The sequence below is a fragment of the Dipodomys ordii genome, unplaced genomic scaffold (genome assembly GCF_000151885.1).
Source record: "Dipodomys ordii isolate 6190 unplaced genomic scaffold, Dord_2.0 Scaffold52, whole genome shotgun sequence".
In the NCBI taxonomy this organism is placed as follows: domain Eukaryota; kingdom Metazoa; phylum Chordata; class Mammalia; order Rodentia; family Heteromyidae; genus Dipodomys; species Dipodomys ordii.
The window spans coordinates 889505-905243 of record NW_012267268.1 but is presented as its reverse complement, the minus strand read 5'-3'; the positions used below and the strand labels follow the sequence as shown (position 1 = coordinate 905243).

General features: G+C 34.0%; 1 protein-coding gene and 1 pseudogene across 1 annotated transcript in view; one reads left to right on the top strand and one right to left on the bottom strand.

The window, feature by feature from the left end:
- Window positions 1–15739, bottom strand: part of Dpp10 (dipeptidyl-peptidase 10 (non-functional)) — a 1450850-nt gene that overhangs the window by 757082 nt on the left and 678029 nt on the right. The gene's annotated exons all lie outside the window — the stretch shown is intronic.
- Window positions 2436–2879, top strand: LOC105988890 (annotated as a pseudogene).

The following is a 15739-nucleotide window of genomic DNA, read 5'->3' as shown; positions in this document are numbered from 1 at the left end:
TTAGGAAATGGAAAGACTTGAAAAAAATTATATTAAATGAAGTAAGCCAGGCCCAAAGAAACATAGGTCCCATGGTTTCCCTTATTTGCAATAACAAGTACACATGTAGGATAAGCTGAAAAAGTCCAAAGCTATGTAATTATGACCAGATAAAATGATGTTAAGAGAAATCAACCCCAAGATAGCGACACAGTGTCCTTTTTTTCCTTGCTATTGTTTCTAACAAACTTATAATGTACCATCTGATTTTTCTTTCTTTGTATATTCCTCCTCCATAGTATAACCCCAGTTTTCACTGTATTTGATGTCATCGCTCTGCATCTTGTATATACACTTCTCTAATTTGGGGAGGGGAAGGGAAAAACCAAATGTTTGAATAGGGATACCCATAGGTTGACCCATTTTAACAATGAGATGTACAATACACTATGTTGAAAAACGAACTTTACAATTTAGGCAGCAGTGGGGGCAGGACGGGAGTGTAGTTGTGGAGGTGGGAGGGAAGGGATGGTAGGGGAAAAACAAAGGAAGAGGCAAAATGATTGATAGGAAATGAACTCATTACCTTGCTCATGCAACTGTAACCCCTTTTCCCAGTATTTTTACAATAAAAAAATCTTTTAAGAAGTACAATATAATAATGTTCTAAATGAGTGAAATATAGAATCTTTGTGCTCTTTTACGATCAGAGCATGTTGAGAAATAATGACTAGCATTTGCATAGCTGACAAGAATATTCTTAAACACAAAGAGATACATAATGTCACATTTGCATGAAGTATTAGCTCTCATCACCTTATATTATATTGCTCATTATACTTTCATGAGCTTGTAGGTCTTCATTGTGTTTGTTTTAGAGCATCTACCCTTTAATCTAACTGATTGTGATCATATAAACCAACATTCCAGGTTATTGAGCTCAAATCTATTTTATTTAAGTATGAACACTATAAATATACACATTGAGTTTGCTTATAGACTCCACAATAAACACAGGTAGGATAATTGAAATCTCTTGGTTGTCCTCTTATGGCAAATATCTCTAAATTTACTATTATTTTTTCTATATTATTTATATTTAGTATGGATACATTAATAGACATATAAACATATTTCTACATATCAGTATTGACTGTTGATTGATTGTCTTAAATCCTAAGGGTAAGAATATAAGATTTCTATGATCATTATAATCACTTTCTAAATGATAATAAATAGATAATCACAAAGGTTAAATTTGTTTATATTTCTCAACAGGCAGTTAGAGAATGGAACTTGAATTTCTTCATCACTACTTTAAACTAGAAACTGAGTTATTCTATTTTCATTTTTTATGTTTTTTTTAATTGTAGAAAGTTATTCTGTTTTCAACAGGAACAAACACATACTGTGACTGACTGGTTCTGAAATATCTCAAGATCATTGAGAGTAAAACTGATTTATGTGAGGAAATAACTGGACAGTCTGCAGGATCTATATCATAATTATTTTAGATCACTCACTGCAATAAATGCATGAATTAATTAACTTCTAAGAAGAAAAATTTTATTCTGCGGTATAGCTTAGTGGTTTCTATACAGGGCCAGATACACCTGTTTCTTTTGAATGTGTAGCAAGGTAGAAAAGCATGTTGAGGAATAAATGGTAGAGGTAAGCCACTCATCTTATGTCCAGAATAGAAAAGACAGGAAGAGGAAGATTATGGACCTTCAGGCTTCTTCTTAGACACATTACCAGTTTTCTAAAGAATTCCCATTAGGCCATATCTTTGTAAAGATTCAATCACATACTTACAGTGCCAAGATGCACACTATTTTTTTAAATTCCTGAGCTACTGGGAAAATTTTCAGATTTAAGTAGAACAACAATCTTCAGAAGGAGGATTGCAAATGGCATAATCTTACATAGTAAATGATCATAAAGATTCCAGCAAAAACTAGTGGAAATAACAGAAATTCATAAAGTTGCACGTATGTAATTTATGCCCCCAAATTTGTGGTTTTTCTACATTCTAATGGTGAAATATCAAAAAGGTGAGACAGATATCCTTTTAATGATAGCACAAAAGTGAGGAATAAGTTTTTCAAATAAAATTTTAAAAATATTTGTACACTACACTGGAAACTAAAATATTTAAATTAAAGTTAATATAAATAAGTGCAAAACATTTTCTGTTTATGGATCTGGAGAATTAAATTTTTTCCAATGTTTAAACTATCAAAAGTCATAGCCCATACAAGTAATACTCATATGTCTACCAAAATTCCAATAATCAAATTCCAATTCGAATTCCAGAAGTCTATTTTTATAGGAATAAAATAAATGTTAAAATTTGTAGAGAACAATGACTTCCCCAACATATCCAAAGAGATTTTGAGCAAGAATGAAGAAGATGGTGTCATTGTATTATCTGATGTAAAAATAATCTACAACTTTGTGTCCTTTTCCGGCGTCCAAGATGTCCAAGAGAGGACATGGTAGTTCTTCTGGTGCGAAATTTCGGATTTCGCTGGGTCTTTCCGTAGGAGCTGTCATAACCTGTGCTGACAACACTAGAGCCAAAAACCTGTATATCATTTCTGTGAAGGGGATGAAGGGATGACTGAACAGACTTCCTCCTGCTGGTGTAAGTGACATGGTGAAGGCTACAGTCAAGAAAGGCAAATTAGAGCTAAGAAAGAACATACATCCGGTGGTGGTAATTCGACAACAAAATTCATACAGGAGAAAAGATGTGTGTTCATTATCTTGAAGATAATGCAGTTGTCATAGTAAACGATAAAGGGGGGATGAAAGGTTCTGCCATCACAGGACCTATGGCAAAGGAATGTGCAGACTTAGGCCCCAGAATTGCCTCTAATGCAAGCATTACCGCATGATCCTTCAGTGCATTTGTTAAAATCTAATACCCCATTAAAAATTATTTGTTCTAAAAAAATTCTACAAATCTATCAATCAAAGCAGCCACAATTAAGCATAATTCAAGTGTAGAGAATAAGAATATGACAAGAGTAGAATTTACAATATTAATTCAGAGGAGTCACATTTGACATATGACTATACACTTTCCCAATGTAGTTATTGTGGAGATTGTGCTTTGCCTATTGCCTATTCTTGTCAACTTTGTTGGAGGTCAGTCAGCCAAAGTTCGTGGAATTATTTCTGGAATATTTATTATGTTTCTTTGTTCTCCATGATTAATTTTATGCTTGTATTTTTCTACTTTGATTTCATAGACTTGTAGAGTTGCCTTTATTGTTGTATGATTTTGGCTAATTTTCAGCATCTTGAGAAAGTATAACACAGTCTGACTTTGTGAGCCTTGTAAAAGCAGTACAATCAATCTTGTACTGATTTTACAAAGTGATGGAATTTTCAGCCTCTTCATCCTGCCATTTTTGGTCTACTGGAAATTTCTTTTGAAATTATCCACTGAGTAGACTTATTGGAATACAAATATAATGGTTAAAAATCATAGTATACTTGAAGAGCTGAAGCAGTCCTCATTTGTTTTCATTTATCTTGTAACTGGTATTTGATTTTTGTGATTTCTGGCTAATTGTTCACTTAATATATATGCAGAAAAATCCAAAAGGCACTTATTTCCAATTAACTAACAAAAGCCATAAATAAAGGAGCAGAGTCCCAGTCATTAATGCAAAAAAAAATTGAAGCAAGAGCCCTGAGTTCAAGCCAATTAACACACAAAATTGATATCATTAGTAAAAAGAATAGTTTTACAAATGGAAATAATTTTGAGTACACATTGATTAAGGACTATAATCTCTCTTTTCATATTATTAAAGTATCTATTATCATTGCTTCTATATCTAAAGAGTCAATTCAGTATTCACAACATAAAGCTTATTTGATATCTGATAGACACAAATACACACACACACACACACACACACACAAACACACACACTGCCTCTGAGCATACACTAAAAGCTTCCACATCTGAATACAATCTTCAGAATGGTATTAATAAAATTCTCCAAAGAACAAAACCAAATAATACTTTGAATTCCATAAAATAATGCAAATGCCAGACTAAAACTTACCGTTGATATCCACACACAGGAGTGTTTTGTAGAAACAGCAAGAACTTGGGCACATTAAGTATACTGTTAAACTTTTAAGCAAAACCAATATTTCAAGGGTTTTCTGCACAACATTAAATTACTTTGCTGACAAAATGTAATTATTTAAATTTATTTCTTTTCACTTTGTTTGTCTTGATCTCTAACTCTGTCTCTTTCTTCTGTGTGTGTGTGTGTGTGTGTGTGTGTGTGTGTGTGTGTGTGTGTGTAATGGGCTTGCACTGTGGGCCTGGGTGCGTCCCTGACCTCTTCAGCTCAAGGCTAATGCTCTATCACTTAGCCACAGCAGCACTTCCAGTTTTCTTGTGATTAATTGGAGATAAGAATTAAGAGTCTCACAGACTTTCCTGCCCGGGCTGGCTTTGAATAACAACCCTCACATCCCATCCTCCTGAGTAGCTAGGATCACAGGTGAGCCACTAGTGCCTGGCTCTGTCTCTTACTTTGATGCCATTTCTAGGGCTTAAACTCAGGGCCTCAGGTGCTCTTTCTTAGCTTCATCACTGAGGGCTAGTGCCCTATCAGTTGTACCATAGCTCCACTTCCAACTGTTTTGCTGTTTAATTGGAGGTAAGCAACTCATCAACTTTTCTGCTCAGGATAGTTTAAAATGAGCTCATCCTCCTGAGTGGTGAGCATTTCATGGTTAAGCCCCTGATGAGTTGTATTTTGTTTTGTGTCTCTTATGCTAAAACAAGCTTGAATTTCTTAGGAATATTTTCACTTGTTCTTAATTCCATAACCTGTTTAATCTACTATAATGAAACAAATCAGATGCTCTTTGGATTTCAAAAACACCCAGAAATTCCTTTTTCTTTCTTTCTTTTTTTTTTTGGTTGTGGGGGCTGAAGTCTGAGCCTACCATTTGAGCCACAGAACCACTTCTGGCTTTTATCTGCTTATGTGGTGGTGAGGAATCAAACCCAGGGCCTCATGAATGCAAGGCAAGTGCTCTACCACTGAGCCACCTTCCCAGCCCCAGAACTTTCTTTCAAAAAATTAATTTTATTATCTTTAAGTAATTGTTCATAGGAATTGCTATACAATAACAGTTTAGGAGTACAATGCATCTTAATCAGTTACCCCTATTAATATTCTCATCCCTTCCCTCCCAACACACCAGTTCCTATCCCTTTTTTATATTTGTAGGATATATATTGAATTATTAACTATATTAAAGATGTGTTTCCCTTGTTAACAATCTATACAGAATCTTCTGGCAACAAAAACTTATAGTATCTGTAACATCAGAGATGTTAAACATTAGGAATTTGGAGTTTTTCCCAGTCCTCTTTTTCTCTGCTCACATTTAACTAATTCGTGACTTCTATTTTATGAAATCTATTTTTATTAACATCTTTTAGTAGTTGAACAAAGGGGTTTTATAATTTCTTCTTGACTTACAATGGGGTGGCAACCATACAAACCCATTGAAGATAAAGTATCTTAAGGTAAAAATACAGAAGTGGCGTTGTACTCAAGTGTTACAGTGCTAGCGAAAATACATTTTTATACTTTAACTTATTGATTAAAAGTTTACCCTAGCCTGCCTTAAATATGCTCATAACAATTGCATTTTCTTACAGTTTCACAAGATCACCTAAATTGGGGTCATACCGTAGCTCATTGGCTATTGAAGTTATTTCACAGAAAATATAAACCAGTTTCGAATTAGAGGAGGAAAACTGATATTGGCTGAGAAATACCAACATTGCATGGATATTATAGCATGATTATAGCATGAACTGAAACAGAAGGATTTCAATGTTCAGCTAAAACTAATTCCTTTTATAGACTTCTCTTCTATAATCAACTCATTTCTTTCCTTCTGTGTCTGCAAAGTGCAGGAATGAATTTTTTTCAAGTTTCAGGTCTAAGTATGGAGTTATTAAAAGAAAACATACAAAACGCTTCATAACACTGGAGTTGGCCAAAAGTTTTGGATATGCAACCCAGAACAAAATCAAAACCACACCAAAAGGAGTAGATTAATCTGAAATAATTCTGCACATTAAAGGAAGCATTCAATAGAGTAAATACATAACTTATACAACTGTAAACATATTCACAAACTTCATATCTGATAAAAAGTTAATGTATAATATATGCAATAATTGGAACAATTTACTAACAAAACAGAAGAACCCAAATAATCTAATTTTTAAAATGGAAGCAACCCAGATGCCCCTCAGTAGATGAACAGATCAAGAAAATGTGGTACATACACACAAATGAATTCTATGCCTCCATCAGAAAGAATGACACTGCCCCATTAGTTAGGAAATGGAAAGACTTGAAAAAAATTATATTAAATGAAGTAAGCCAGGCCCAAAGAAACATAGGTCCCATGGTTTCCCTTATTTGCAATAACTAGTATATGTCTGAGACAAGCAGAAATGGTCAGATAATTTGATGTTAAGCGAAATGAACCCTAAGTTAAGGACTCAAATGTTTTTACTTTCTTGCTATTATGTCTAACATAATAAGATAACATAAGATATTTCTTTGTTGTTTTGTATATCCTTCCCCCATGGTATAACCCCAGTTTTCGCTGTATTTGATGTTGGTAAAATTTGTGGAGGGGAAGGAAAAAAACAAAACAAATAGTTTAAATACAGATACAGGTGGACCCATTGCACCAATGATATGTACAAGATGTTATGTCGATAATGGGGGTGGGGAGGAAGATGGGAAGGAATGGTATGGGGAAACAAAGGAGAAGGCAACAATGCTTGATAAGAAATGCACTCATTACCTGGACCATGTAATTGTAACCCCTCTGTACGGTATTTTCAGAAGTAAAAAAAATGTGCAAAGTCATCAATGAACTTTTTCAAAAGAAAACCTAGAAGTGAACAATACACATACAAAAATGTGTTGATCAAACAAAAAAGTAAAGGCCAAAATCATGTCACTCTAGTAAGAATGGCTATTATCAAAGGGCAAAATGCTACTAAGGATAGGGAGAAAAGGGAAGGTAAATGAGTCTATTCACTGTGGAAAACATTAAAGATATTCCTCAAAAACACTAAGGCAACTAAAATTAGACAATTAAAATTCTCACTATTTGACATATATATGAAAAGCTGAAATTAGTTGAATATATGCTTGTACTCCTATGTTCATTAAAAACTATTCATGATAGCCAAAATAGGGAATCAACCTAAATCGTCATCAGAAAGGAAAATTTTAAAATGTGGCATATAACAAGTTGTCATCTCAAAACGAACTTTACAACTTTGGTGGGAGGGGGTTGGGTGAGGGGGTGGGGGGAGGCTGGGAAGGGATGGGAAGGGTAAACAAAGGAGGAGGCTACGATGCTTGATAAGAAATGTACCCATTATCTTGTCCATGTAATTGTAACCCCTCTGTACAGTATTTTCAAAATAAAAAATAAAAAAGAGAAAAAATAAATAAGATATGGATTGCTAGGTTGACATAAAAATGACGATATCCTCTTTATTTGTAAAATCAGGGGTAAATCTGGATGATATTGCATCATCTGTAAAAAGCCAATTTCAGAAAGACATATATCATGCAATCGTATTATATCTTATGTAAATGAGTTTGTGTCACAGAAATACATATTCTACTATACAAACATTTGTTAAAACGGAGCAATGAGCTTTCTGAGATTCGTTTGGGAAGGAATAGAGAAGATGAGGAAGAGTGACAAAGGCTGATTTGAAAAGAAAGATGCATTATTCATACATGGAAATGTCAAAATTAAACTCCCTTGTAAAACTAATTGATCCAATAAAAACAGTGGGACAAAAAGATAAGAGTACTTTCAAAGTAGCCAGATGGGAGGCTTTTGAATGTTTGCCACGAAGACATAATAGGTATCTTATTTAAATACAAAGTATCATGATTTGATCCATATACAGTGAATACATGAATTAAAATTCTACACTGTCACCTCTTGTACAATTAGATGAAAATTAAAACAAACTAAAAGTAAGTATTTTAGTTCTTATACTCCATAAATTAAAAATCAGAGTACGATTTGCTCAGCCTTCTACAATGGCATTATTATTACATCTATGCTAGAACTTATAGCCAGCCCAATATTTTACTAATGCTGCATAAATTTACCAAAAAAAAGTCTTAAAAGTTAGCCTTGTTCCCACCACTTTAGAGACTAAGAATGGAGAATTACTCAGCAGGTTGGTAACAACATCTAAATGTACACCCTTCTGTTCTAGATTTCATATACACTTTGCACTCAACAAAGAAAAGAAAAATGTTCTTGATTGAACAAAAAATAATGCAACATCAAGAAAAGCAGAGCGTAGTTTGAGTAAAAAAGATGGGAACATCATAAGAACCTCTATATGTCTGTTAAACCAACAATCAACAGCAGAACTTCTGGCAGAAGGCTGGTGGGGTCATGGGAGTCCTGCTGTGGAACAAAGGGCTCAGCCTAGTTCTATAATATGTTTTCTTAAAACATACCATTACTCTAAGTCATACCAAGTTCTCATGCGAAAAATGATGAAGGATAAGGTCAGGAGGAGATTTCCAGGTATCTGGACTCTGTAGATTTATAACTCTCATTAAAATTCTTGAGGCAGGAAAGGTGTGACCTAGGAAGATATATTGTGCAGAAGAAACAGAGTGCATGAGCTCCATTGTGATGGAGACAGAGGAACATTAAAGAAACACCAAAAATTGCCATTACTATGAAAAATGTATATAGCCTCTAGATGGCCAATGCATGATGGCAGAGTTGCTTAAGTTCTTACCTTTATGTGGATCATAAAAAGTCACTATCTAATCACAGCAACAATATCTCATGGTTAAGAAGAATGACAACCCCGTCTCACAGGCTAGTGCCAGGCCAACCACAAAATAAGAAGCCATGATTACCTGTTTCATAAAATACAGGCATGGGATACTAGAAATCATATCAATTTGAGAACTGGCATTCTTCAAATGTCAGTTGAAAAGAAAAGTTGAATAAACACATATTTTTATTCCAATTGGCAGGTAATTTCAGAATGCCAAAAGTAAATTATGCATACTTTAGACATTGTCATCCTTTAGTAAAAATACTGATCTTTTTCCATTTGTGTATACCTAAAATTGTGACTAAGTTTATCCAATTAAAAATTTTTAATTACAATTTAATCTCTTTTTATGTCAAGTGGGAATTAGATAAAAACAGTTTCCCAGAAGCCAGTGTGTGTGTGTGTGTGTGTGTGTGTGTGTGTGTATGAGAGAGAGAGAGAGAGAGAGAGAGGAGAGAGAAAAAGAGAGAGAGAATGTGTGTGTGTGTGTGTGTGTGTGTGTGTCTGTGTGTGTGTGTGTCTGTGACTGGAGTAGGACTAGACAGAATAATTCTAGAATTATCTATGTTTATATATTTATATGGTCTTTGGATAGTAACCTGATAGCTTTCTTAGGTAAGGGTACCATAATGTTGAGTGCTTAAAATTGGTATTGTAGTTAAGGCATTGGTTCCAGAATTACCCTATAAAGACTTGTGCTTACATATGTACATTTATGGTAGCAGCATATACAATTATTAGTTGTTGTTTTTGATACTATTCCCTCAAAGTACTAAACAACCCAGCTATTTTGAACAAATGTCATCTTAAAAATCAGCATAATCTTTTTTGGATACAACTCACAAGAACATCAACAGTGACTCCTGAGAATAGAGTAGGACAATGATACATATAGTTTTCCAGGTCAGAAAAATAGCTGGGAATATCTTCCCTGTAGCACAGAAAATCCTGCTATGCTTACCCTTTCCTCAGAGTCAAATGGCTGCAAACTTTCTCAGAAACACATCTGTTTCCTTTTGAAAAGATTAAAATATGTAGTAACAAGCTATTTGGATTCATTATTTTCTCAAAGTGGATACTATAAATGACTGTTCTTCGAAAATCAATTTCTTTGAAGTGAATTATAATAATGTATCTGGTCAGTTATTCAATACACTTCTATTTTAAGAGAAGCCCGATATTCTTGTCATGGAATAGAATTCTCTTTAATATTTGGACCTTAGTTTCTGTTCACCATTTCTCCCTTATAGCCAATCACAAAACTTATACCCCAACAAGAACAGAAAACTCATTGTTGCCTAAATGTGGCATTTTCTTTCACATTTAATACAAATTGGACCTACCAATAAAAGAATATAATAGCATAATGTGACATCAGTCCTCTCTGAGTCCTCTGCTCCTCCCCGTACTTCCTGTTTGACTTAACAGTATCTAGTACATCTTAGTTTTTCACTTATATGTCTCAATAAGAATACTGATGATGTGATGCCCTGTGACTTATCCAGTGTATAGTATATAAGGTGAAAGGAAGGGTTCTGTTGAAAAAGGTATGAGTTTAGATACTAAATAAAATTCACTCTAACAGGTGACTTTGAGCAAGTTACTCTATCTCTCTAGACTTCAGCTTCATTTGCAAGACAAGAGTAATAATCAGAGTTCTTTTACAGTGTTACATTTAAATGCGTTAGCACACATAATACTGAACAAGATTCTCTGTCACACAGCAAAATGATCAATATTTGTTTTAGGTAAACATTTGAACACCATTTAATTCTCTCATGGAAGAAATGTAATACATATTTTCAGAGTAAGGTGAATGAATAGAATAGGAGAGATAGACTATGTTTACGTGACTTCAGATATTTGCCTTGAAGTCTGCCTCTGGTAGATTGAATATTTGTATTCATTGCCCAGATGGCACCCACCAGGCTGCTAAGTGGTAAATAAATAGACATGAACTGAGCCAGCTCAAGCCATGCATTCCCACCTCTTAAAATTTCAGTGCCAAAGGAAACTTTAACAAACAAAACCCACAATACACCCAAGAAAAACATAGTAGTTTAAATAGATTAACCTGAGAAGGGTTTCAAAGAATAGAATAATGATTAAAGGTAGAATTAATATTTTAGGTGGTCTTATCTGTTTCTTTTTTCACGAGATGTCATAGCTCCAACTTCTGTATTATTCCAAAACTTTGTCTATAGAGTACACAAGAATGATCTGACCATAAAATAAGCTGTAATGTCCATCCATTAAGGTATTAAGAGGTAAATATCTTCCCTTTGCTGTTTGTTAAATCATGGGAATTTCAATTAGTGTGTAAACTTTTTATCTGAAAAGCAAATATTGTTTGCTATCTCATTTCTTGTACAGTTATACATGCTGCTTCATATGGCTAGAAATGCTGCTTTATTTTTATGTGTATCTAAAGAAGCATTTGTGACTTGTAGTTTAAAACAAAAATCTACTATTTGTTGTTATTTCTTTTTTTCTTTTTTTTAACCTTTGTTTTCTGCCCTGTCGTCACTGGTTTTGATTTCTGTACTCTTTATCTTGTATGTAATTTTATCTGACTGAGAAAGGAAAGGGGAATAACAGAAATGGCAGGACAAAGGGTGAACCATTGCAACAGTGATACTCACTAGATACTATGTTGGAAATGAACTTCATATCTTAAGTGTGAAGGGAATGTGTGTGTGTGTGTGTGTGTGTGTGTGTGTGTGTGTGTGTGTAGGGGGAGAAGCAGGAGAAAATGAGGAAGAAAGGAACATTGTTCAAGAAGAAGTGTACTCATTATGTAACTATAACCTTTCTGTGCAACACTTTTACAATTAAATAAAGAAATCAAGTACAGAAAGGACTGAAAAGAAGGAACAACAATAGTACATCAGTGTGCCAATACTTTAAAAAGAAAATAAAAACAACAACTAGAATTACAGTTTAAAAGGGAGACTTGGGAGCCCCTTCACAGAAATCAACAGTTGAAGTGACTCTAGATATCTGTATTGTTAGCAAATTACTAACCTGCTTCTCATACGGGCTGTTGAAGAACTGGGCTTGGAAAAAAATGCAGTGTAGCTAGAAGCTCTGTGAAAGCAGTCTCATTTGCCATAGGAACTCACAGAACTTAAAAATCCCTTGGAAATGAATGGCTGTTCAGTATATGTTTATTTTATAAGTGGAAGGAAATCACAAATCAGCAAATTAGAATGTCACCTGACATTTTAGAGAAAACGTGAATGGAGACAAAAAGGTTTTGGCAGATACACATGTACACATGCTATGCTACCTCCTCCCCCCCCAAAATAATGATATCTCTTTTGCAGAATCTTCTACCTGATTATGGGTAAATAATAGCATGTAAGAATCACAAAAATAAATGATTGCTGTTAAGGTATCACACTTCAGAACATTTGAATCCAAAAACAGTTTACATTTATCAAAACTTCCCTTCTCATTCTACTTCATATGGTCTGTGTTCAGCTCAGGAGCTCTATCCTGAATTTGTTACACAAAGGTTAGAAGGTAAGCTTGATTAATTACTAAATGAGAAAAAGACAACTGTTCCATGGTTTTTTTCCTTCCTTCCAAAAAGCACCATATCATCTATTTTAGAGATTCCTGTACCTTGGGATCTGAAACAGGGAATAATGAAAGGCGTTTCTAACCTTTAATGTAGGCCTACTACAAAAGTGGAGCTTTATTAATTATCCAAAAATAATTTTATGCCAAGATATTTCATTATAATAGACACATAGATGAAACTACAGAAAACTATTAAGTGCTTTAAGAAAACTTAGTGCTGACATAAACCAATGGAAACATCAGACTTTCCTTGGTCACATATAATAATACTTGAGGAAAAATATAACCATCAGTTTGTATGCTTAAATGCCAAGGTGGAAAATAAGAGCAAACCTCTCAATATTTCATCTCATTATTTTTATGTATTTTTATTGTTTTAAAGTCATATCAGAGGGGTTACAGTTACATAAATCATAGAAGGAGGACAATTTTCAAACAGTGCAACCCTTTACATCCCAAAGGGAATGCTGCTACACTGTTGGTGGGAATATAAACTTGTTCAACCACTCTGGAAAGCAGTATGGAGGTTCCTCAAAACACTAAACATAGAGCTTCCCTATGACCCAGAAATTCTACTGCTGTAACATAAACAAGGTCATACTAAAGCTATCAGCACAATCAGGCTCACTGCAGCATTATTTACCATAGCCAAGTTATAGAATCAGCTCATAATCCCCTCAGTGGATAAGTAGATCAAGAAAATGTGCAATTTACTATCTATCTCTCTATATATATCTTATCACTTAAAAAGTCATTGATATACTCCTTTTGTTTGTTTGGGTTGTTTTTTGGAGTTCATTTGGATAGGCATCATTTTATATGTTCATATGCATATAGCCAATGAGCTATTATGATACTATTCTATGTGAGAAAACTTAGAAAATATTTATAGTCCTATACAGATGTCAATCACACAAATGTACCCAAGAAAATAAGGAGTCAAAACTAATTATTACAACAGCAATATTACATTTATGAGGTAACACCATTTGAAAAATAATCATGATATACACATGTGAACAAACATACACAAACAAGAAATTTAGTTACTGAATTACATGACAAACATTGAGAGAGCATTTTCAATATTTATTATTCAAGAAAAATGAGATATTTAATGGTTTGGTGACTTCCTAGGGATTCACATTTGTGTTATTTGAATTTTAAGAAATGTGAAGACTGATATAGATTAAGAAATGCAATGTCTACTGCCATTGCTACCCAACAATGAGTTGGCTGAAGAGAAAAAAATTAAAAATTGTTGAATTATAGACATTCTATAAAGGTTTTTGGGAATTCTGTGCAAAATGCACAAATTTTTCTGATAATGTGAAGAGTTGGTGAGATCACATTTCCTCCCTCATCATATATTAGAACTACACTTAATAGTTACATAGTTATTGTAAAATAAAATGGAATCTTATATCCAAGTTGGGAAAGACCTTACCAAGTATGATTACCTGTACTTATCACACAAAGTCCTTGATTCGACATATGTTAGCAAGGTAACTGTATAAGAAGTAGGGAAATTTAATGGTCATGGTTGGAAACAGAAGATAGGGACAGGAGTTCAGGTGTTCTAAAATAGATAGTATGGGCAAAATAAAGCAGCCACAGCAAACAATGAGGAGAAGTTCCAGCATCATGCAAGATATAGAATTGTAAGGGCCAAGATTCAGCTGTATACAGGTTGTGAGTACCAATCAGACCTTAAAGGTAATATTTCCATTAATCAATAACAATTCAGGCTTTATAATGTATCTTCTAAACACCTTAAATGATTTCACTAATTTAAGAGAGCCTTGATTTCTTAAGCCTGGATAATTGAATGGCAATTTCTATATCAGTTATAGACCACAAAGCAGAGAAAAATGTAGAAGATTATCTGCTTGCCCTTGGATATGTTTTAGAAGTCCATGTAGCTCTCAAAAGATGATTACCATTGAGGCTGAAATCAAGCCTAGAGCTAAACATTAGGGACTCTTCCTGGTCTCAAATGAGTAAAGATTGTCATTCTTGAAATAAAAACCTGTGGGGAAGACAGACACAGGAAAAATTAAAATAAACAAAATGAAATAGAAACAAAGTCAGGAGTGGAAGGAGACATTTTAAAGAAAGATACTGTAGTGAAAACAAAAAACACCCAATTTCATGTTGCAATCAATTTAGGATATAAACTGACAATAAGAATTTGAGACTGAAGATGTAATTGTTAGGTTGTAGAGGCATAAGTTCATTTGCATGGTGAATATGGTGTAGTTAATAAGAAGAAAAGTGGTAGAGAAGGGAACTGGTGCTTTGAGCTTTGGGGCATAGAGGAAGGAATTCAAATGGGAAGGCACAAACGATAGAATCATTCAAATTAGAGAATGTGAAACTGTAACTTAGAGGCAAAATATAGAAACATTTCAACATGCAGTCATAGCAGTTGGAGGCATTAAAGATGAAAACACTAAAAAAACAAGAAAGACAGAGAAGAATGGAAAGACAAATATAAACCAAAATATAAGAGCATAGACCGATATAACACAGTGATCCCAACTAGTGTTGACTACAGAGATTGGAATAAACAGTCTAGTTTTAATCCTGGCTCTTTCACTACTGTGTTATATGCCTAGTATTACTTAACCTCTATAAGCTTCTGCTTCATATCTCACAAGCTAAAAAATAATACTCAAGAAGTTTAGTATTTTTGAGTATTGCAGAATATGATTATTTTTGGATTGGGGATGCTTACCCATTGAAATCTATGTAAATATTCCAATCCTTTCCTACAACACCACCCAGAAAAGGAAGAAAAATAAATCTCAAAGATTTCTGGTCCCTCAAATTCTGGAAAATGGAAATTATATTGTAATATCTAAACTCAGTACTCTTGCAAAAGCTGCTGTTGGGTTTGTGCCTTCCAAGAAATAATTGTTCTACTCAAGGGAGAAGTTAAAGGAGTCATTATAAGAAGGCAAAGAATAATTCTTGTGATTGAAGTAGGAAAGAGGACTGAAAATTTTATAAAAGCTACTTAATAAGAATCTATATTCTAAATGTATACGGAACCTGCTTTATTACTTTATTACTAAAATTGCAACAATGAGATGTACAAGTCCTCATGTCGAAAATGAACTTTACAACTTTGGGGGCGCCAGGGAGGATTGGGTGAGGGGTGGAAGGGGAAACAAAGGAGGAGGCTACAATGCTTGATAAGAAATGTACTCATTATCTTGCCCATGTAATTGTAACCCCTCTGTACAGTATTTTCACAAT